This window comes from Sus scrofa, chromosome 17 (assembly GCF_054392235.1).
Source record: "Sus scrofa isolate SSC_HxYL_T2T_F1_AM1 chromosome 17, Sscrofa_HxYL_maternal_Yorkshire_Landrace_v2.0, whole genome shotgun sequence".
Taxonomy (NCBI): Eukaryota; Metazoa; Chordata; class Mammalia; order Artiodactyla; family Suidae; genus Sus; species Sus scrofa.
The window spans coordinates 62,434,973-62,457,057 of NC_139399.1; the positions used below are offsets into that span (position 1 = coordinate 62,434,973).

General features: G+C 45.8%; 2 long non-coding RNA genes across 2 annotated transcripts in view; both read right to left on the reverse strand.

The window, feature by feature from the left end:
• Positions 1-5,954, reverse strand: part of LOC106506721 (uncharacterized) — a 49,723-nt gene extending 43,769 nt beyond the window's left edge. Inside the window, exon 1 of the long non-coding RNA XR_014832624.1 lies at positions 4,839-5,954. This is a non-coding gene — a long non-coding RNA (uncharacterized LOC106506721). The remainder of the gene's footprint in view (positions 1-4,838) is intronic.
• An 11,948-nt stretch (positions 5,955-17,902) lies between these two features.
• The window catches only part of LOC100513893 (uncharacterized), a 66,538-nt gene continuing 62,355 nt past the window's right edge, over positions 17,903-22,085 (reverse strand). Inside the window, exon 6 of the long non-coding RNA XR_014832634.1 lies at positions 17,903-21,921. This is a non-coding gene — a long non-coding RNA (uncharacterized LOC100513893). The remainder of the gene's footprint in view (positions 21,922-22,085) is intronic.

Consider the following 22,085-nt stretch of genomic DNA (forward strand, 5'->3'; position numbering starts at 1 on the left):
AGCCATGATGGAACTCCATGTTATCAATTTTTTTTTGTCTTTTTTAGGGCTGCACTCGCGGCATATGGAGGTTCCCAGGCTAGGGGTTTAAACGGAGCTGTAGCCACTGGCCTATGCCAGAGCCACAGCAACGCCAGATCTGAGCTGCGTCTGTGACCTACATCACAGTTCATGGCAACGCCAGATCCTTAACCCACTGAGCGAGGCCAGGGATCAAACCCACAACCTCATGGTTCCTGGTTGGATTTGTTTCCGCTTCGTCACAATGGGAACTCCCACATTATCAATTATTATGCCCAAGAAGCCTTTGCTTCTTTGGTGGCAGGCTAGTGTAAATCCATTTTCAGATCCCCCAAGTGGACATTAAAATTATTTAAAAAAAAAAAAAGAGTTCCCTGATGGCTTAGTGGTTGAAGATTCATTATTGTCACTGCTGTGGCTTAGGTTCAGTCCCTGGCCTAGGAACTTCTGCATGCTGCAGGTGCAGCCAAAAAAAAAAAATTTATTTTCAACTTTATGGTTGAAAATCAAACACTTCATCTTAAATCCCAACCTTTTATTACTTTTGGCCACATCCTTGGTATGCGAAGGTTCCTGATACCAGGTCCTTCACCTACTAAGCCATTAGGGAACTCCCCAACCTCTCCTAATGCACAAAGTTTTGACCGTAGTCACTCTGAGTGTGGTTTGGGCGAACCTTGCTTTTGTGGGCTGAGTGTAGTATTCAGCATGTTGAACACAAGGCCTCGCTTCTAACAGGTGCTCAAGATATAGGTGTGGTTGAAAAGAAGAGTAAACGAACAGGACGCCCCGAGGAAATGGATACACTCTATGCTGGTGGAGATCCTGCGCGTCTTTACCAGGGTTACTCTGCCCCTGCGGGTTACCATAAATCTATGCGCTATGCAGAGCTGGTTCTTCAATGGACTGAAGTCCAGTCCAGCCCAGAGAACCACTCCTTGATATAAGGCATTTACACAGTGTTCACATAATAAGAGTTAACCAGTGAGCTTTCAGTTTCGGTCTGGGTCAGGACTACATTCATGAAAAAATTTTCTGGTTAAGAGTTTGAACACTTGGGAGTTCCTGTCTTGGCTCAACAGAAGCAAATCTCACTAGCATCCATGAGGACGCAGGTTCGATCCCTGGCCTTGCTCAGTGGGTTAAGGATCTGGCATTGCTGTCAGCTGTGGTGTAGGCTGGCAGCTACAGCTCTCATTCAATCCCTAGCCTGAACTTCCATATGCTGTGGGTTAGGCCCTAAAAAGACCAAAAAAAAAAAAAAAAAAAGAAGAGTTTGAACTCTTAGGTCAAATGACCTGAGTTTTAATGCTTGACCCATTGTTCACTCCTGTGTGACTTTGTGCAGCTGTCCTAACTGTTCTGGGTCTCCATTTTCTCATTTGTAAATTGTGGGAGCCAACGGGACTCAGGCCACTGAGTTGTAATCAAAGAATAGTTACACTTGGATAATACTTATTGGTCCTTATTATAGGTCAGGCATTTTCTGACTACTCATCATCAAGGTAGGTAAAGTAGGTTATAAAAACAGATCCCACCCAATACAATGAAGTTATTTCATCTGGAGTAACTTATTTTATTATTATTATTATTATTATTATTTTGTCTTTTTGCCTTTTTTTTTGTCTCGGGCCGCTCCCGCGGCATATGGAGGTTCCCAGGCTAGGGGTCGAATCGGAGCTGTAGCCACCAGCCTGCGCCAGAGCCACAGCAACGCAGGATCCAAGCCGCGTCTGCGACCTACACCACAGCTCACGGCAACGCCGGATCGTTAACCCACTGAGCAAGGCCAGGGATTGAACCCGCAACCTCATGGTTCCCAGTCAGATTCGTTAACCACTGCGCCATGACGGGAACTCCCTGGAGTAATTTATATATATATAGTAATTTATATATATAAAGGTATATATATATACCTTTACAGATATTTTCATTTTTTCTGGATTGTTCCTCATTATTGGTCTGGGGGACACTGGGATGAAGAAATAAAAGAGTAGCTGTGGATCAGTAAGAATTAGTAGTGGAGGAGTTCCCGTCGTGGTGCAGTGGTTAACGAATCCGACTAGGAACCATGAGGTTGTGGGTTTGATCCCTGGCCTTGCTCAGTGGGTTAAGGATATGGCGTTGCCGTGAGCTGTGGTGTAAGCTGCAGACGCGGCTCGGATCCCGCATTGCTGTGGCTGTGGCTGTGGCTGTGACCGTAGGCCGGTGGCTACAGCTCTGATTGGACCCCTAGCCTGGGAACCTCCATATGCTGCGGGAGGGGCTCAAGAAAAAGGCAAAAAGACAAAAAAAAAAAAAAAAAAAAAAAAAAAGAATTAGTAGTGGAATACGAAAAATAAGTTTTTGGTTTTTTTTTTTTTTTTTGGGTCTTTTTGTTGTTGTTGCTATTTCTTGGGCCGCTCCCGTGGCATTATTGTTGTTGTTGTTGTTGTTGCTATTTCTTGGGCCGCTCCCGCGGCATATGGAGGTTCCCAGGCTAGGGGTCGAATCGGAGCCGTAGCCACTGGCCTACGCCAGAGCCACAGCAACTCGGGATCCGAGCCACGTCTGCAACCTACACCACAGCTCATGGCAACGCCGGATCGTTAACCCACTGAGCAAGGGCAGGGACCGAACCCGCAACCTCATGGTTCCTAGTCGGATTCGTTAACCACTGCGCCACGACGGGAACTCCAGTTTTTGGTTTTTTTTAAGCAAGGATGACTCATGCATTATTACCCGTTTGAAGAACTTAATTGTTCTTCTGGGAGGGACCAGTTCCATAGTCAATACATTCAGGAAATACAATCTCTTCCCTTTAAAAGCCCACAGCACATGTTTTCATAGAAGTTCTATAGGAAAGAAAACCATTTGATTTTCTCTAACCCAACATTTCCTATGCCAACATGACCGCGGACATTTTCCTTGTTGTATTCTAGCTGCTATCACTTATCAACCCTGTGGAACACAGGCTGGAAAGCCCTAGCTGTGCCCACAGGAAACTCACGCAAACACTGGTTTGCTCGTGAGAATCAGGCTGGCGGCCGGCGAATGACCAGCTGATTCATTTTTCAACCGATGCTTGCGGTTGGGTGCAGATGCAGCTTCAAAAGCTGAACTGCAAAGGGCAGAAGACCTGGTGAGTAATAGCAACAGCGAGGAAATGAAAAGAGAAGGTGCTGTTTGTTGCCTGTACAGTGTGACGAAAGCACTAACAGTGCCCTGTCCTTTCAGCCACAGTCCCATTCAGGGTAACGCTGTGTGGCCCCAGGCTGAGGGGCAAAGGGCAAAACCATGCGGTACCCTGCGATGCCTATCCATAGAGAGGGCTGTTCTATCTTCAGGATATTGCCAGGGGGCCTATAACTCAACTTGGGGTCAACCCTATGATCAGCCTTTTTCCCTTTCAGTTTTCTCGAACCGTCACTGACATCGGTACCATGTAAGTTTAAGGTGGACAGCTGCATGATTTGACTTGCACGCATCATGAAATGATGCACCCCAGTATGTTTAGTGAACATCTGTCATTTTTTCATTTTTATTTTTTGTCCTTTTAGGGCTGCACCCAAGGCATCTGGAAGCTCCCGGACTAGGGGCAGAATCAAAGCGGCAGCTGGCGGCCTTCGCCCCAAGCCACAGCAATAGGGGATCTGAGCTGCATCTGTGACCTATGCCACAGCTCACGGCAACATCAGATCCTTAACCCACTGAGCAAGGCCAGGGCTGGAACCCACATCCTCATGGATACTAGTCGGGTTCCTTATCACTGAGCTGCAACGGAAACTCTGGGAAGTGGTTCACTTCTGAGCAAACTACCTTCAACATAGAATCCAGTTAATTTTCCATTTTGTCTATATAATGCCAAAAGACAAATGTGAATGTCTCTTTCAGGGAATTACTAGTGTTTTAAGCAATTGAGAGATAAAATTGGGGCTCAGTACTGTAATGCAGACACAAAGAAGAAAAAGTTCCATCTTTTCCAAGGCTTGAGAAATGCTTAAAGAGTCTAAGTAGTTACGAATCTATGAAATCAAAGATTTAATTACTTAATGTACAAGACACAACCTGATAATTTAGGAGAGCATAATGCGTTCCAAACCTGCTTCATGTAACTTTCTTGGAATTACTGACTGCCTATGTCCGAAAGACCCTGTTTCTAGTGATGGATTTCCCTTCAGACAAGGGCACTCCAGACAATGCCTAGTTCCTGGCGTAGGAAATGTTTCATTTAAAAAAATAGTTGAGGAGTTCCCGTCATGGCTCAGTGGTAATAAGCCTGACCAGGATCCATGAGGATGTGGGTTTCATTCCTGGCCTGGCTCAGCGGGTTAAGGATCTGCCTTCGCTGTGAGCTGGGGTGTAGGCTGCAGATGTGGCTCGGATCTGGCATTGCGGTGGCTCTGGTGTAGGCTGGCAGCTGTAGCTCCGATTGGACCCCTAGCCTGGGACCTTCCATAAGCCTCTGCTTATGGAAGGTGTCAATCAGAGTCTATCTAATCAGCCCGAGTTATTCAGGAACTATTCATAGGTTACCAATGGGTGTTAACTACAAGCTCTGAACAATTTTTTTTCTGGATTTTCGCATTCTCCGTAAGACTGATGCCCACGTGCCACACTCATGGTTTTTTAATTTTTATTTTTTTGGCACGGCTGGTCTTTAAACATTTTGAAGTAGTGGCCAACATTTCTAAAGTAAGCTTTTACCTAAAAATCTGGGGGCCTGGCTTTTCTGTAACAGAAAGCGAACTCCCAGCCACCTGACAATGGAGGGCGGGGCGTGAGGCACGGCCGCCCCTCCCCCAGACGCCACAGCCCCCACCTGGCTGCGGGCTCACCTCTCCGCCGGCCTGGTCCCTGTAGGCATCTTGATTCAGCCACACCTTTTTTCTTTCTTTTTTTTCTCCCCCCTCGTTTGCACGGTGTACCTTGGCGATCTCCTTATCTTAGATGATTCTTTAAATTCAGAGACGTTTACTTGCCCTCTCTGTGCCGGATTTTTAGGAACTTGCTATTCCCAAACCTTCCTTGATCGCTTTTTTTTTTTTTTTTTTTTGCTGTTGTTCTTTGTCTTCCCCAGACCAGCAGGGACAACTCCCTAGAGAGACCCGTCTCTCAGCAAACTCTCCACTGTAGGTGGATGGCCATCACAGACCCGGGAATACTTTCTCCCGTGCACGTGGGGTGGGGGAGGGGAGACTGGGAGAAAAGAGGCAGAAAGATTCCGGAGGGTTAATGCTCAACCCTTCTGCTCTGGGCCAATCCCGGCTGTCGCACTAACCCCAGCAAGACACTGTACCCGAAATACATATCTTTGGGGGGTGGGGTGGGGGAGAAACGCTCTCCATTCTACTCCTCTTTGAGCAGAAAACTGTTGACTCTCTTCCGATTATATAATGAGACATAAAGATAGAGAAACATCCTTGTCATTTTGCTCTCACAAAAGCGGACATTTCAGACATTGCGGATGACATACAAATATACACATCGCCCAGTGCCCCTCATGAGGGGGGGAGATAACAAGAATAAACGCCAAACTTCCATTCCCAATTCGTAGGTAGTCTACAACAGCTTTATTTTCTCCTCCGTCAGTAGGTGTTTGGTGTCAGTGTACTTTTTTTTTTCTTCCTACCACAATGCTTCCTTTCCCCAAACTATTAATTTTGTTTTTATGAATAATACAGTATGCCCCGGTTATTATCTAGTTTGATTGTATGCTAGCCTCATGCTCTGCATTTTAATTTAAGTGTAACTGCTCAGGAAAAATGCAAATCTCTCCTATTCAAATTCAAAAGAAAATAAATGGATTTTTTATGGCCTAAAGGATCTATTCATTACCAAATCATTTATCTTTTCAGAAAGAGCAGTTTATATATCCAATATGCTCCAGTGCTGTCTTTATTTTCTTCATTTTTTTCTCCTTTGATAAATACGCTTGCTCTTTCAAATCTCTCTTGAATCTCTGCCGATAGGGGCAGCTTATAGCCGACTGAACAAGAATATAATTAATGGCATTAAACAAAAAGCAAAGGTGGCATGGAAAGCACCAACATACTGGATATTCACAAAAATAATAATAAACCTAAAACAGGAATTGCAACGGTTGAAAGGAAAAAAAGCTACACCTCTGGCTTTATTCAAGCGAAATGACATAAAGGGTCAAGAAGCCACAAGAATGTATCTTTCTAACAGAGTAGTTTTGTAGCTGGTATCTTTAAGAGCTGGGAACACTGAGGCTCTAATCTTGCTCTTTGATTTTTAATTCTAACGTTATGTGCTATTAGAAGTTTGGCATTTTGAATGCCACGCTGTGTTTTTATTGAGCACCGTTTATATTTATGTCTGAATAAGAGAAGCCAGCTTAGAGGCCATTGCTTCTGGGAGGGTGTCAGAATACACAAACAGCTGTGATACAAAAAGCAATTTCCGCTAAAATACCTTTCACTGTAGCAGCTCAAATCGCTTCCTCCTGAATTAGGAAGGCCCCTAAGTGAGAAACAGTAGTGGCAAGTGCAAGTTTGTGGCCTTTTCAATTTTGTAGACATTTAACTTTCTCTGGCACATTGTATTTAAAAATCATATGATTGCATTAAAGTCGCCCAGAATGTTGACTTTCCCTCTTCATGTTTATGTATTAAATAGGATTTCAGGGCAAACTGAATGGATTTCTTTGTTCTCACTAGATTAAGTCCAGATAGATAATCTGGTTTAGTTATGGCTACATTGTTTCAATAGTGCTAATTATAGTACTCACTATACAATGGCAGTGGGGGGGATTTAAATGTTCATTTTGAAGAAAGAAAAAAAAAATCCTATGGCAAGCTCAAAAAATGTACAGTCATTCTGACTCCCTGTAGGCCAATTGAAAGCCTGGTTTTCAAAGAATTGTTTACCTGGAAATTCTCAAACACCGCGGCTGTGCTTACAGGAAGCCCTGAGTATAGGACTGATGGGGTGATGGGGGCGGGGTGGGGGGGGGCGGGTGCTGATGTGGAGTCTTAGGCTGAGCGGGCTTGCGACTCCACACCAGCCTGCATGTCTCTTGCTTTTCATAGGCTCTCAGGAAGGGAAGGGGCTGGGTGAGACCTCCCCTGGCCCCAAACTCAGAGGCCCTTTTGGACTGAAGGCTTCGCACATGGAAGGAAGGGGGCCGGTTTTAACGAGGCAAAGGAAGGATCTTGGGGGGACTTTTTCGAGGGAGCACGGGCACCAGGGCAACCCACTGAACATCTGATAGCGAACTCCCTAAGAGACCAAAATAAATCAGGGTTTCCTGAGATGCTTTTTACTAAGTGCCGTGTGTTTTTTATAAAGAGAAATTGTAGGATCAGGATGAGAAGGGAAAACAGGGGGCATATAAGCAAATGTTTACCCAGGCCACTTCTTCTAGATTTTAGGGATTGGCTCTTCACTTCGTGTGTATGTGTGTGTGTGTGTGTGTCTTCACTTTATGTGTGTGTGTGTGTGTGTGTGTGTGTTACTTTCTGGTGCACAGCAAAGTGATTCAGTTATACATACGTACATATACATAAATATATCATTCTTTTCCCTTATGGTTTATTACAGGATATTAAATATAATTCCCTGGCTCTTAACTTCAATTGTCCTCCGTTTCATGGTTTATTTGGGAAATTCCTGAGGTAGGAGCAAAGGGAAATATCAAGGCCTTGGCACCGCGGACTAAAACAAATAACTCGGAATAGTTTTGGAAGAGAATGCAGGATACAGGGAAATAGATTGAGGACGATGAAGAAGAAACACATATGGATGATCCGACTTGAAAGGGGTGGAACAGTGATTATTTAGGGAATGCGTGTGGAATTCTTCTCTATAAATCATTTGTGACTCAGGGTCTAGGCGGCTGCGTGAGGTGGACAGGCCAATCCAGCACCTCTTGGAAGGAAAGACAAGACAGTCACCATGCCAACGACAGCTTTTTTGTTTAGCATGTCAAGAACAGTAATACAGCTAACAGATGATGCTTAAAAAATTGAGTATAACGTGTGAGGAGGATATGGGATCAGATTTTAACATTTTTCCAATAAAGGACAAATTTGAATAAGGATGGTACTGAATCCATGTTACCGTCATGCTTTTGATAGTTATCCCACGATTATGTAAAAGAATGTTATTTTTAAACCCAAAATACATGCTAAAAAGGGGGAAAAAAATCAGGAATGTGGAAAGAGAAGTTCACTTTTGCTTGTGGCCACATTTCCAGGAATTGTCCACAACTTGAAGCTACTGTGATTTCATGCAAGATAATGACATTGGAAGGAAAAGTGAACTGCTCAGTTGTTGGCCTGACCTGCTCTACTGCTTAAGGTCCTGAGCAAGTTAATTAGGCACTTGCTTTGTACCTGCATTCTCTTAGCTATAAAGTGAGTTTAATAATAGTTCATTCCATTTAGTTGTTGGGTGGATTAAAGGAGAGAATGTACTTAGAGCCTTCGGCTGGCACTTGGTTCACGGCAGGTATCAGAAGTTGTCTAGTATGGGGTCAAGATTTTGCCTAACATTTTCTTGATAGCTTCTATTTCGATGAGTTGGCTTTAGTGTGGTTGGGAAGAACTTAAAATAGAATGGCTTGCCTGTAAATCCATGTACCTGGAAAATGTTCATATGCTTTAGGAAACACTGCGTTTGGAAGGTGAACTTAATTCTTACCAAGATAAACACTTTTACAGTTACAGGGAGGTGATGTTCTTTCCTTGTGGAAAAATATTTTCTGAAAAGCATAGCAAACTTGGGCTTGGAGGAATAAGGCTATATTGGTAACAGTGAGTAGTTGCTGGTTTTCTTGTGTAAGAAGAAAAGAGAAAATTGTCCCAAAATAGACACCTGATAGTAAGAGTGATAACAGGTAGCACTTGCGTGTCTATGCACTGCTATAGCTACACCCAGAGTCCTGACCCCTCTGCTCTCATGCTCCTTGAGACATGTCTTGCAAGTTTTGTAAGTTTCACTATTTCAATTTTTTACAATCTATTTTTTGGGGTCATTGAGAAAAAGAAAAGAGCATTATGAGATAATAAAAATATTCCAGATCCAATTTTAGCCATTATTTCTGCTCTTTTCTTTCTTTCCTTTTTTTTTTTTTTTTTTGCTATTTCTTGGTCTGCTCCCGCGGCATATGGAGGTTCCCAGGCTAGGGGTTGAATCGGAGCTGTAGCCGCAAGCCTACACCAGAGCCACAGCAATGCGGGATCCGAGCAGCGTCTGCGACCTACATCACAGCTCACGGTAACACCGGATCTTTAACCCACTGAGCAAGGGCAGGGACCGAACCCACAACCTCATGGTTCCTAGTCGGATTCATTAACCACTGCACCAACGATGGGAACGCCTTGTTTTTTTTGTTTTTTTTGGCCGCCCTCCCTGGGCATGTGGAAGTTCCATAGCCAGAGCCTGAGCCTGCATCACAGCATCAACCTGAATCACTGCAGTGACAATGCAGCGGGATCTTTAACCTGCTGCACCACGAGGGAACTGCTTGCCTTCTTTCTTTTGGTCAGAGCTGTGCTGTGTGTTCAGAGTAGAAAACTGGGAAAGTTCTACAACTGACAGCTGTTCTATTTGCTAACAGAACAGGAAAAATTCTCTATCACCCTCCACCCCAAAGTAACAACACTCTCAGCTGTTTGTTGTAACCAACCAACTACAAGTTTCCTAGGCATCTATTTAGCGACTTATTACTGCACTTGGGTGTCACTTGAGGACAGAAGTGGCACCAGGTGCCTTTCCACACCGTGCACACAACCCTGGAGAAGCAGGCAAGCAGATGCAGCAACTGGAACATCAGAGGATAAGAAGAGGTGCTGGGCTGAGATGGACAGATAACGCCTGGAAAGGGCGGATGGTGAGAGATACAAAAGGTCAAAATTGTCAGGAGAACTAACCAATCAGACAGTGCAGCCCTAAGAGCGTGGACTTCACACTCACTGGCCCTAAGAAGGATTCCTGGCTGGTGTCAAATACAGGTTGTGTGACCTTGAGCAAGCTAGTTAGGGTGCAGAAGCCTTAGACTTCTGATCTGTACAACAGTGTAACAGGTGACAACAGCATGGAACGAGGCAGGGCACGTATGATTCCGCAGAGGAAGGACCACCATCATTCATAGCACGACTGTTATTTCACGGTTCTGGAGAATGGATTCCAGAGTAGGAAGGATACCCACATTCTCAGAATTTAAGGCTGCAGGAGTCCCGCTATGGTGCAGCGGGCTCAGTGGCAGTGTCTCTGCAGCACTGGGACACAGATTTGATCCCTGGCCTGGCACAGTAGGTTAAGGATCCTAGGTTGCAACTGCTGCTCGTATCTGATCCCTGGCCCAGGAACTCCATATGCCACAGGGCAGCTAAAAAAGAAAAAAAAGAATTTAAGGCTGCAATTTGGCGATCCAGGAGGCCAAACTGCATTTGCATATATATTGTGTTTGGTTCATTATTTAAACATTTTTAGAAGAAGGAAGATTGCATACACATTCAGATATTCCGTAGAAAAATTGGAAAACTCGGGCAGCGATAGCCGAGTAACACATTACACTGATGTCATCAACTCTGCTAGAATCCCTTTTCCTTCAGGATTTTCCTTGTTCTCCTTTGACACTCTTGAGGGTTGTTTTGTTTTGTCTTTTTTAGGGCCATAGCCAAGGTATATGTAGGCTCCCAGGCTAGGGATCCAATTGGAGTTACAGCTGCCGGTCTACACCACAGCCACAGCAACACGGGATCCAAGCCACATCTTCGACCTACACCACAGCTCATGGCAACGCTGGATCCTTAACCCACTGAGCAAGGCCAGGGATTGAACCTGCAACCTCATGGTTCCTAGTCGGTTTCATTAACCACTGAGCCACAACGGGAACTCCCAAGTTGAGTTCTTTTTTATTTTTCTTTTTTATTTTATTTTTTTTTTGTCTTTTTGCCATTTCTTGGGCCACTCCCGTGGCATATGGAGGTTCCCAGACTAGGGGTCTAATCGGAGCTATAGCTGCCAGCCTACGCCAGAGCCACAGCAACATGGGATCCAAGCCACATCTTCGACCTACATCACAGCTCACGGCAACACCGGATCGTTAACCCACTGAGCAAGGCCAGGGATCGAACCCTCAACCTCATGGTTCCTAGTCGGATTCGTTAACCACTGCGCCACGGCGGGAACTCCCCAAGTTGAGTTCTTTTTTAAATACTTGCACTGAAGGTGATGTTGCTGGTCTGGAATCCACACTTTGAGATCCATGGACCTAGAAAATGTGTATCTTTGTGGGGAGGGGGCAGTGCCTGTGGCATGTGGAAGTTCTTGGGCCAGGGGTTGAATTCACATAGCAGCAGTGACCCAAGCCGCAGCAGTGACGATGCCAGCTCCTTAACCCACTGAGCTACCAGGGAACTCCAAATATATGTATCTTTTTTTTGTTGTTGTCTTTTTGCTATTTCTTGGGCCGCTCCCACGGCATATGGAGGTTCCCAGGCTAGGGGTCTAATCGGAGCTGTAGCCACCGGCCTACGCCAGAGCCACAGCAATGCGGGATCCAAGCCGCATCTGTGACCTACACCACAGCTCACGGCAACGCCGGATCGTTAACCCACCGAGCAAGGGTAGGGACTGAACCCGCAACCTCATGGTTCCTAGTCAGATTCGTTAACCACTGCGCCACGATGGGAACTCCCCAAACATATGTATCTTTATTTGGCTTTATTTGCAAAAGTAATATTTGCTGATGCTTCAAAGAAAATGCAGACAATGAAGGAAGGTATAAAACAGAAAGTAAAAATCAATAGTTAATTTCTATCTTTCTGGAAGAATTAAGTAAAAAAGCTAATTAAGAATTATTTGTTTCTTGGTAAACCAAAATGGTACATGCCAGACTACACTTAAGAGCTGTGACGTTTTTGGGGTTTTTTTGGCTGTGCTCATGGCACATGGACGTTCCTGGGCAGGGATCAAACCTGTGCCACAGCAGAGACCTGAGCTGTAGCAGTGATGCCAGGTCCTTAACCCGCGAGCCACTTGGGAACACCAAGAGCTGAGAAGTTTTATCTTTCTTTTCTAGATTGATTTGAAGTTATAACAAATTCAACAGAAGAAATACGTAAGGTGTGAGGGAGGTACAATGAGCACGAACACAGGCGGGGACGCGGTGGACCTGCCGCCTTACTCTCTTTCTATAGATGAAGAAATAAAAACTTGGGCTTCCCTGGTGGCTTGGTGGGTTAAGGAGCCAGTGTTATCACTGCTGTGGGTCAGGTCACTGCTGTGGTGCGGGTTTGATCCCTGGCCTGGGAACTTCTGCATGCCATGGGCATCGCCAAAAGATAAAATAAAATAAAATAAAACAAAATAAAATAAAACAAAACGGGAGTTCCTTTCGTGGCTCAGTGGGTAACAAATCTGACTAGCATCCATGAGGATGCAGGTTCAATCCCCGTCCTTGTTCAGCGCGTTAAGGATCCGGTGTTGCCATGAGCTGTGGTGTAGGTCGAAGACACGCCTCAGATTCTGCGCTGCTGTGGCTGTGGGGTAGGCTGGCGGCTACAGCTCTGATTAGACTCCTAGCCTGGGAACCTCCATATGCTGTGGGTGTGGCCCTAAAAAGCAAAATAAAATTAAAAAAATATTAAAAAAAATAAAAAAATAAAACAAAATGAAGTGACTTACGGAAGTCACACAGCTAGTGACACTGGCTTTGGGATTTGAACACAAGCAGCCTTCGTAATAATGCTACTTGCTCCTGGACCCAGTCACCTACTCCTTCTCCCCATCTTTGCCACCTGGCATTTACAATCAGTAAACTGTCCACTAGTTACTGGACACCGCGCTAAGAGCTGAGGAACACAAAGATCTCAGGGATGCGAAGCCCAGTGGAGTGGTTCCAACCCCGTTTTTATAGCCGTGGATTCTCTAGGGACTGTTTCCCCAGGAAAGGACACAGGAACACGACACTTGATGCACAATGTCAGGGGTTTCGGAGACACTCCCCAAGCTTATTATTTTTATTATTTTTCTGTTTCAACCACCCTCATTGGCATATGGAAGTTCCGGGGCCAGAGACTGAATCCAGGCTGGAGCTGTGACCTATGCCACAGCTACGGCAACCAGATTCTTAACCCGCTGCACCGGGCCAAGGATGGAGCTATGACCTATGCCACAGCTACGGCAACCAGATTCTTAACCCGCTGCACCGGGCCAAGGATGGACAGACACAAGCCAGATCATTAATCCACTCAGGAGCCACAGTGGGAACGCCTCCTCAAGCTAATTTATAAGTCTAGCCTCCTTAAGCTCAGGACACTTGACCTTGTACCATAATCCCCAAATTTTATCCCACGGGTTCAAAGAATGTAACTTGTGCCTGAGACTGAACTGAAACCTGGCTTAGTGTCTTTCTTAGGCTATTTGTGTCAACACCTGGGCCTCAGTATTTGCTTTATTAGACAACAGGGCCAGCTTCAGGGGCCTGTGTTCGGGCTTCAGGCAAGTCCCACACTTGTTTAATGTGCTACTGTCACCACCCTGAAATTCTTAATCTTTTAAAAAAAAATTATTATAGTTGATTTACAATGTTCTGTCCATTTCTGCTGGACAGCAAAGTGACCCAGTATATACATTCTTTTTTCTCATATTATCTTTATCATGTTTCATCACAAGTGACTGGATATAGTTCCCTAGGCTACACAGCAGCTGAAATTCTTAATTTTCGAAAAGGGGAGCTCACATTCCCTCCCTCCCTCTTCCTTTCTTCTTCCTTTCTAAGGCTGTGTCTGTGACATATGGAAATTTCCGGGCTAAGGGTTCCATCACAGCAGCAGCTGCCGGCCTACCCCACAGCCACAGCAACACTGGATCTGAGCCACCTCTGTGACCTACACTGTGGCTTGCGACAACACGGATCCTTAACCCGCTGAGCGAGGCCAGGGATTGAGCCTGCATCCCCATGGATGAAGTCAGGTTCTTACCCTGCTAAGCCATAACAGGAACTCTGGGGGCTCATATCTTTTTCTTTTTGTTTTGTTTTAGGGCCACATGCAAGCATATGGAGGTTCCCAGGCCCTAGGCGTTGAATTGGAGCTGCAGCTGCCAACCTACGCTACAGCAACGCCAGATCTGAGCCGTGTCTGTGACCTACACAGAAGCTCATGGCAACGCTGGGTCCTTAACCCACTGATCCAGGCCAGGGGTCGAACCCGAAGCCTCATGGATACTAGTCGGGTTCATTACTGCTGAGCCACAATGGGAACTCTTGGGAGCTCACATTTCCATTTCAAACTAGTCCCTACAGGTTGTCTACCTGGTCCTGATTAGACTGTGACACTCAAGAGACCCCTGGAAGACTGAACACCTGACAGTCATGATTATTGGGCAGATATTAACTCATTTCTCCTTCACAATGACCCAGTGCGACTGGTCCTACTTTCACCTCCATTTAACAGAGAACTAGTCTGTAAATGCAGTCAGCCCGTGAAATGTCTAGCGTTACTTAGTAATGAGTGAGCCTTCTTAGTGTACTGAGTCTAGAATTCTGCCTATTTGTATAAATTCCCCATCTATTTTAGACACACAAAAAGTTGAATCTCTGGGGACCTGGCCCAGCTGTGCAGATTATTTTCTTTCTGCAAACACTGAGTTGTTATCGTTAATGTTTTTGTGCTAATTCAGGAAGCGTTTTCACCTATTGATCCATCTACCGATCACATCAGAATCCAACTCTTGGTAATAATGAATGTGGCTGGATCCCCCCACATTGAGCTGGGTTGGGTCTGCAGGTGGCTGAGCTGGCTGTGAAGGTGAAGGCAGCTGGGCTGGGCTGTGCCTGGCGAGGAAGGAGGTGAGGCTGGCACATGGCTCCCACAGCTGGAGGCAGGTGGCCTGTGGGTGAGGAGGCTGGCAGGTCAACAGCAGTTGGGGCACCTCTGATTCATGATGAGGTCTGGAGGACCCTAGAGTATCAGCTAGAATTCAGAAACTCAAATTTCACCTTTAGGAGTTCCTGTTGTGGTGCAGTGGAAACGAATCCGACTAGCAACCATGAGGTTGCAGGTTCGATCCCTGGCCTCGCGCAGTGGGTCAAGGATCCGGCGTTGCCGTGAGCTGTGGAGTAGGTCGAAGATGCGGCTTGGATCTAGTGTTGCTGTGGCTGTGGTATAGGCTAGCAGCTGTAGCTCTGATTCAACCCCTAGCCTGGGAACTACCATGTGCCACAGGTGTGGCCCTAAAAAGCAAAAAAAAAAAAAATAAATAAAAATAAATTTCACCTTTACTTTCATCCCAAGTCAGTGCATGGTTCAACTGTGATTATTTAAAAGCCATATGGACTGGTAACTCAAAAGAGAACTGAAAGTTTTCTATTTTTGATTAAAAAAAAAACACTGGTACGTTTAAATGCTAAAAGAAATATGTACTACATCTCTTAATTAGTCTTCTCTAATAAAATACTTATGGTTTTCTGTGCCAATGGTAAGCTATTACCATAAGTATTTGATTAAAAAGGAAAGAATTCTTTGAAAACCATTTTATTGTAATATCAGAACTGAAATTTTTTTTTTCTTTTTAGGGCCACATCTGCAGCATATGGAAGTTCCCAGGCTAGGTGTCCAACTAGAGCTGCAGCTGACGACCTGGACCACAGTCACAGCAACACTGGATCCAAGCCACATACGTGACCTACACTACAGCTCACGGCAATACCAGATCCTTAACCCACTGAGAGAGGCCAGGGATTGAACCCACATCCTCATGGATACCAGTTGGGTTTGTAACCTGCTAAGCCATGCCAGGAATTCCTAGAACTGAAATTATATCTGTTCTTCCATGCTATTATTGCTTGTGGGGTTTTTGCCTTTCTCATTACACCAATCGGTGAAATTGTCTTTCTTTCTGTGGGAAAACTCCGTGGTTTGCCCGTGGTTTTTTTCTTTTCTTTTCCTTCCTTCCTGTCTCCCTCTCTCCTTTTCTCCTTCCCTTTCTCCTTTTCTTCATTCCTTCCTTCTAAAAGACATCAACTGCTTTCTCACTGTCGCATGGTATGTGTCGTTTGCTACATAATTTTGGGTATGAGCTGGCATTCTCCCATGAGTAATTCATTAATAAAACACTGCATTAGAAACTATGTATCTAAATATTATACTTGAGCTCAAGTGCATTAAATATAATTTGCAGACTGGAAATTGAAATGAATTCCCATGCATGTTTTAAATTTTTGTTTATTTACCGATTGGCTGCACCCACAGCATATGGAAGTTCTCCAGCCAGGGATCAAACCCTTGCCACAGCAATACCCAGAGCCAGCAGTGACAATGCTAGATCCTTAACCCACTGAGCCACCAGGGAACTTCTCCAAGCATGTTTTCAAACATGCATGTACTAGGTTTTTGACAGGTTTTTGACTGTTAACACTGAAACTGATGAAAATCCAGTTTGGAAAATTACTACTTTATTTTTACCATTTACAGAGGTTCTGTGCTAAGAACTATAAATGGATTGTTTCATTTAATCCTCACAACCATGCAAAGAAATATTATCGTTATACTTGTATCATCCATGAGAAAAGCTCAGAGAGGTAAACAACTTGCCCAAGGACACACAGCCATTAAATGGTGGTGCTGGATAAAAACAAACAAACAAACAGATCTGTCTGGTTGGAAAGTAAGATCACTTATAACCTACATGCATTCTAGGAACGCCGTTGGGTTGAGTTAAGAAGGAAAGCTAAGAGGGTTAAGGCATTTCCAGGGCCGAGTGTCTTACTTGACTTATATCTCTTTCCTTCCTGAAAATAAAACTGAAAGTGTGATGTCTTTTGATTTGATTCTGTTTTCTTTCAGCCTCCAAAGAAAGAAGACTCATTTGTTTCTACCAGAGGAGTTCCCGTCGTGGCTCAGGGATCACTAACCTGACTACTATCCATAAGGATGCAGGTTCGATCCCTGGCCTCGCCCTGTGGGTTAAGGATCTGGTGTTGCCATGAGCTGTGTGGTAGGCTGCAGATGCGGCTCAGATTCTGTGCTGCTGTGGCTGTGGTGTAGGCCAGCAGCTGTAGCTCCCATTTGATCCCTAGCCTGGGAACGTCCATAGGCCTCGGGTGCAGCCCTAAAGAGCCAAAAAAAAAAAAAAAACCCAACAAAACCTCCACTGGTGTTTACGATGGTGATGAATGCTCACCAGTTCAGCCTACCACATACATACATTTATTTTTTGCAGATGTATTGAAATACTGACATATGGCCCTACATAAGGTTAAAGGGGAAAGCATAACTTCATATGCTGTAAAATGATTACCAGAGTAAGTGTAGTTAACATCCATCATCTCATATAGATACTGGGGGGGAAAGCTGCTACGTTCTTAGCGATTTTTATAAATACACCAGACAGCAGTGCTAACTCTAGTCATCAGATTGTACATGATACCCCGAGGTTTATCTATCTTATACCTGGGAGTCTGAACCATTTGACTGCCCTCCTCCAATTTCTCCACCCTCCACCCCACCTCTGGCAACCACCCATGCGTTCTCTCTCTCTTTTTTTAATGGCCACGCCTGAGGCATATGGAAGTTCCTGAGCTCGGAGTCTAACTGGAGCTGCAGCTGCTGGCCTATGCCACAGCCACAGCAGTGCCGGATCTGAGCTGCCACCTGTGTAGGCCGCAGCTTGAGCTAGATCCTTAACCCACTGAGCGAGGCCAGGGATCAAACCTGCATCCTCATGGATGTTACTGTGAGGGTCCTTAGCCCCCTGAGCCACAATGGGCACTCCTGTTCTGTTTTATGGGTTCAATTTTCAAGTTCTGAACCCTTGCCACAGCAGTGACCCGAGCCATTGCCGTGACAACACCTGATCCTTAATTCGCTGAGCAACCAGGGATGAGCAACCAGGGAACTTCTCTTTGTTCATTTTTTTAAAATATTTTTGTCTTTTTTTTTTTTTTTTTTTTTTTTAAGGGCCGCACCCATGGTATATGGATTTCCCAGACTAGGGGTCAAATTGGAGCTACAGCCACCGGCCTACACCACAGCCAAAGTAACGCCAGATCTGAGCCACGTCTGCGACCTACACTACACCTCATGGCAACACTGGATCCTTAACCCACTGAGTGAGGCTAGTGATCGAACCTGCGTCCTCACGGACTCTATGTTAGGTTCTGAACCCATGGAGCCACCTTCTCACTGAAGGTTTCTGAACACAGATGAGGCATGATTCCATTGGTATTTTAGGTGGAATCACTTAGGGATCGACTATTGACTGCATGTTTCCTATGCGCCAGCTACACAGCGAAGTAACTTGAGGAAACCATCCTGAGTCAAAGCGGATGCAGGCTCTGCGGTAAGAACCTCCAAGGTGGCTCTGATGATCCCGGGTGGTCACCCCCTTGAGTGTGGGCTGAATCCAGTGACTCAGCTCTAATGACGAGACTAGGACAGCAGTAGGGGAGGCCATTTTAAAGGGTGGCTTGCACAGAGATTGGGACTTGCAGCTTGTTCACACTCGCTGCTCTTTCTTGCCAACTCCCTCACCCTGGGAGAAGCCAGTTCTCGGGTGGTGAGCTGCCTTGTGAAGACGTCCCCTTGGCAGGGGCTAAGCAGGGTCTCCAGCCAACAGCCAGAGAAGAACCGTATCCCTCACTCCAAGAGCCCATCAGGAACGGAGTTTCGCCCACAATCACATGTGTGAGCTGCAAGCGGACCCTCCCCCAGTGAGGCCTTCCCATCAGGCGGTTCCCCAGCCTACAGTTTAACTGCGCTTTGAGCTAGAGGCAGCCACTAAAGCCGTGTCCAGATTCCACTCTGATACTAACTGCAAAAATCACTCTTGTTTTTAGCAGCTACATTTTGGGATAATTTGTGATTCAGAAATGGATAACTAATATGGCCTCTGTCCTCATGGAACTTACAGCCCGAGGAAGGGGAGTTTAAAATGTTCTTTAAATATGATACCAACTGGTGTGGCATCACAGCTGTGTCAAGGGTGGTGGGGGAGAGATGCCTGAAACTAATAGGCCATATCATGGGATAGGCTGATTTTGGGTACCAGGAGCCAGGCCTTCTTGGGAAATGATGGGTAAGCTGGGATTTGGAGAGTACACTGCATTAACGTGACAATCTGGGGGAGGAAAAGCATTTCTGGCTGGAGGAACAGCATGGACACATCTTTCATGAAAGAAGGAATCTTGAAGTGTGTGCAGGGCTGACAAAACAAGCGAGCCTGCAGCCCAGAAGAGGCTGGAGGGGGCGGCAGGGGCTAGCCCCGCAGCATCTCATGGGTCATGTTAAGGAGGTCAGTCTCCACTCTCAGCCCCATGAGAAGTGTTCTAGCAAGGGGGTGGCAAACTCACAGGTCCACTTGTAAAAGTTTAGGAGTTCCCCTTGTGGCTCAGTGGGTTAAGAACCCGGCTAGTATCCATGAGGATGTAGGTTCAGTCCCTGGCCTCACTCAGTGGGTTAAGGATCTGGTGTTGCTGGGGCTGTGGCATAGGCTGGCAGCTGCAGCTCCGATTCAACCCAGAACTTTTATATGCCACAGGTGTGGCCCTAAACAGAAAAAAAAAAAAAAAGTTTGCCCCAGCAGTGAAGGAGACGGATGGCACAAGGACCAGAGCGGATGCAGAGACCAGCGCAGAGGTACCTGCAATGGTTCGATGGAGGATGGACTGGACGGGTGTCCGTGGGGGGATGAAGGTGTGTGGACAGTCTTGAGAGATTCCTAAGCAGCGAAATTGGTAGGACTTGTTGACAGTTCGGACAGGAGGGTGGGGAGGAAGGAAGTGTCAAACACTGACTCAATGCTTTGAACCAGGGAAACCGGAGAAGAGAAGCCGTTCAGTTCTCTGGGGAAGGGGTCGTGGAGACTGAGTCAGGGACGGCAGGCCTGGCAGAAGGACCCCGGGGCCTTGTAGAAGAAACATCAATAGGATTTAGTAGCTGATTGGCTGCTGGGTAAAGGCCTTGTGGGAAAAAGAAGAATCCAGAAGGACATCATCCCCCGATGGCTTTTTTTTTTTTTGGCTGTCTCTGTCTTGCACATGTCTTGAACTCGATCCTGACCACATCATGTGAACCACCTCAAGCTATCCTTTTATACAGAAGTGAGCTGGTCTGTGAATGGTCAGAGGGAAGCAGCACAAACAGAGAGTAACAGAGCTTTTCGACATCCACAAAGTATGTTATCGAAGCCAAGGGGGGAAAGGTACTATTTTAACGAATCCATTAGACACACTTTGGGACTCACCGCAGCCACAGAAACTGACGGGAATGAGCTGAGTGATAAAAAAACCATGTTCCTACTTGAACAGGATTGTGCTGATCCTGCAGTTAGAATTCTTAGTCTAAATGGATTTGAGGAGTTCCCGTCATGGCTCAGCAGAAACAAATCCGACTGGCATCCATGAGGACACAGGTTTGATCCCTGGCCTCAGTGGGTTAAGGATCTGGTGCTGCTGTGAGCTGTGGTGTAGGTTGCATATCAGACACGGCTCAGATCCTGCGTGCTGTGGCTGTGGTGTAGGCCAGCAGCTGTACCTCTGATTCGACCCCTAACCTGGGAACCTCCATATGCCACCTTAAAAAAAAAGAAATGGATTTGAATGCCACTAAATGATTTTGATTTGGGTGGACCTGGGTGCACCCACTGTAAACCTGGATACATTTCTATATACATATGGGATCAAAGACTATATATAGACTATACACTACTTATATAGTGCATAATATGCCAATATCTAATATAACATAATTACTATATTATATACTACATATAGATGGTGTATATTATAAATAAATTATGTTAATGTATAATTTTTATTTATTAAGCTGTAATGTATATAAGCGAATGGAGGATGGTAGGTACCTATATCAGATCCTTTACATCTTTAGTAATCACTCGACCCATCTGACATCTGCACAAGCTTTAGAAACATCCGCTACACCGCGGTGTCAGGTGCCAGGTGTCAGGCTGCAGGACAGCACAGCCTGGCAAAGAAGGCCACCCCCCCACAACCGCATTCAATCTGGTTGAGATTAAGAACCTATGTGCATGTGCTGCTGCATTTAAGCACAGAGGCCCTCTGCATTTCAACTCACCCCTCTACATTTTTGTTCAAAGAAATTAGGCTTGTAAATACTTGAGACAATTTTAACAACAAAGAAAGGCCCTCCATCCTGCTTTTGAGACAAGACAGACAGCACAGAACAGGACAGACAGCTGCAATAGTGTCCCGACTGGTCTCTCAGCTCCACGCTGGCCCTCCCACAATCCATTCTCTGCACCACTGTCAGAGCCATCTTTTCAAAAACCAGCTCAAGCCACTGTGTCTTCACTCCCTCTACAGCAGCTTCCCATCTGGCTTGAAACAAAATCCAAACTCCTTACGACGGTCTACGGGAACCGGACCACTGCCTGCCTCTGCATCCCTTTCCTGCCTCTCTGCATCTCTTTTTGCTCTCCCCGTTGCTCCTGATTGAATGCACCAGCTTTGTGTCTCTGCCTTTAGTGGTCAGGCCTCCCCCTGCCACAGGGCCTTTGCAATTGCTGTTCTCTTTGCCAGCAACACACTTTCCCGGGGCTGGCTTCTTCTCATGCGAGTCCAGGCTCAGATGGAATCTCACCTGAAGCCTCCTCTTTACGCCTCTGGCCCTCTCTCCCATGACACTGTTTTATTACTGCAGAAGCACTCGTACCATTTCCTGAAACTTCCTTACATAGCCGGGTGTGTGCACTGGGTTTTGGCTGTCTCTCTCTCTCACTTAGGTGCCAGCACCATAAGGGCCGTGTCCTTCTCAGTGTCCTTCCGCGCTGTATCTCCAGATCTTATGATACTGCCTGGCACTTAGGTGCTCAAAACTTTTTTTTAAATGGGCTTCTTGAATGGCTTGGCTCTCACCGCTCTGAACACTAAAGACTAGTTTTAGGTACTTCATGATGACTGTTCTCCTAGGTAAAGATTTTACCGTATTCAAATTCATTGCTACAGGCACAGTCCACACGTTACAGACAGAACCAGGCAGTGACTGGCAGCCCAGTCCATGACTCAGTGGGATGGGCAGGGCAGCAATTAGTTACACGTTCTAGTGAGGTGCAGTACTGGCCAAGCAGCT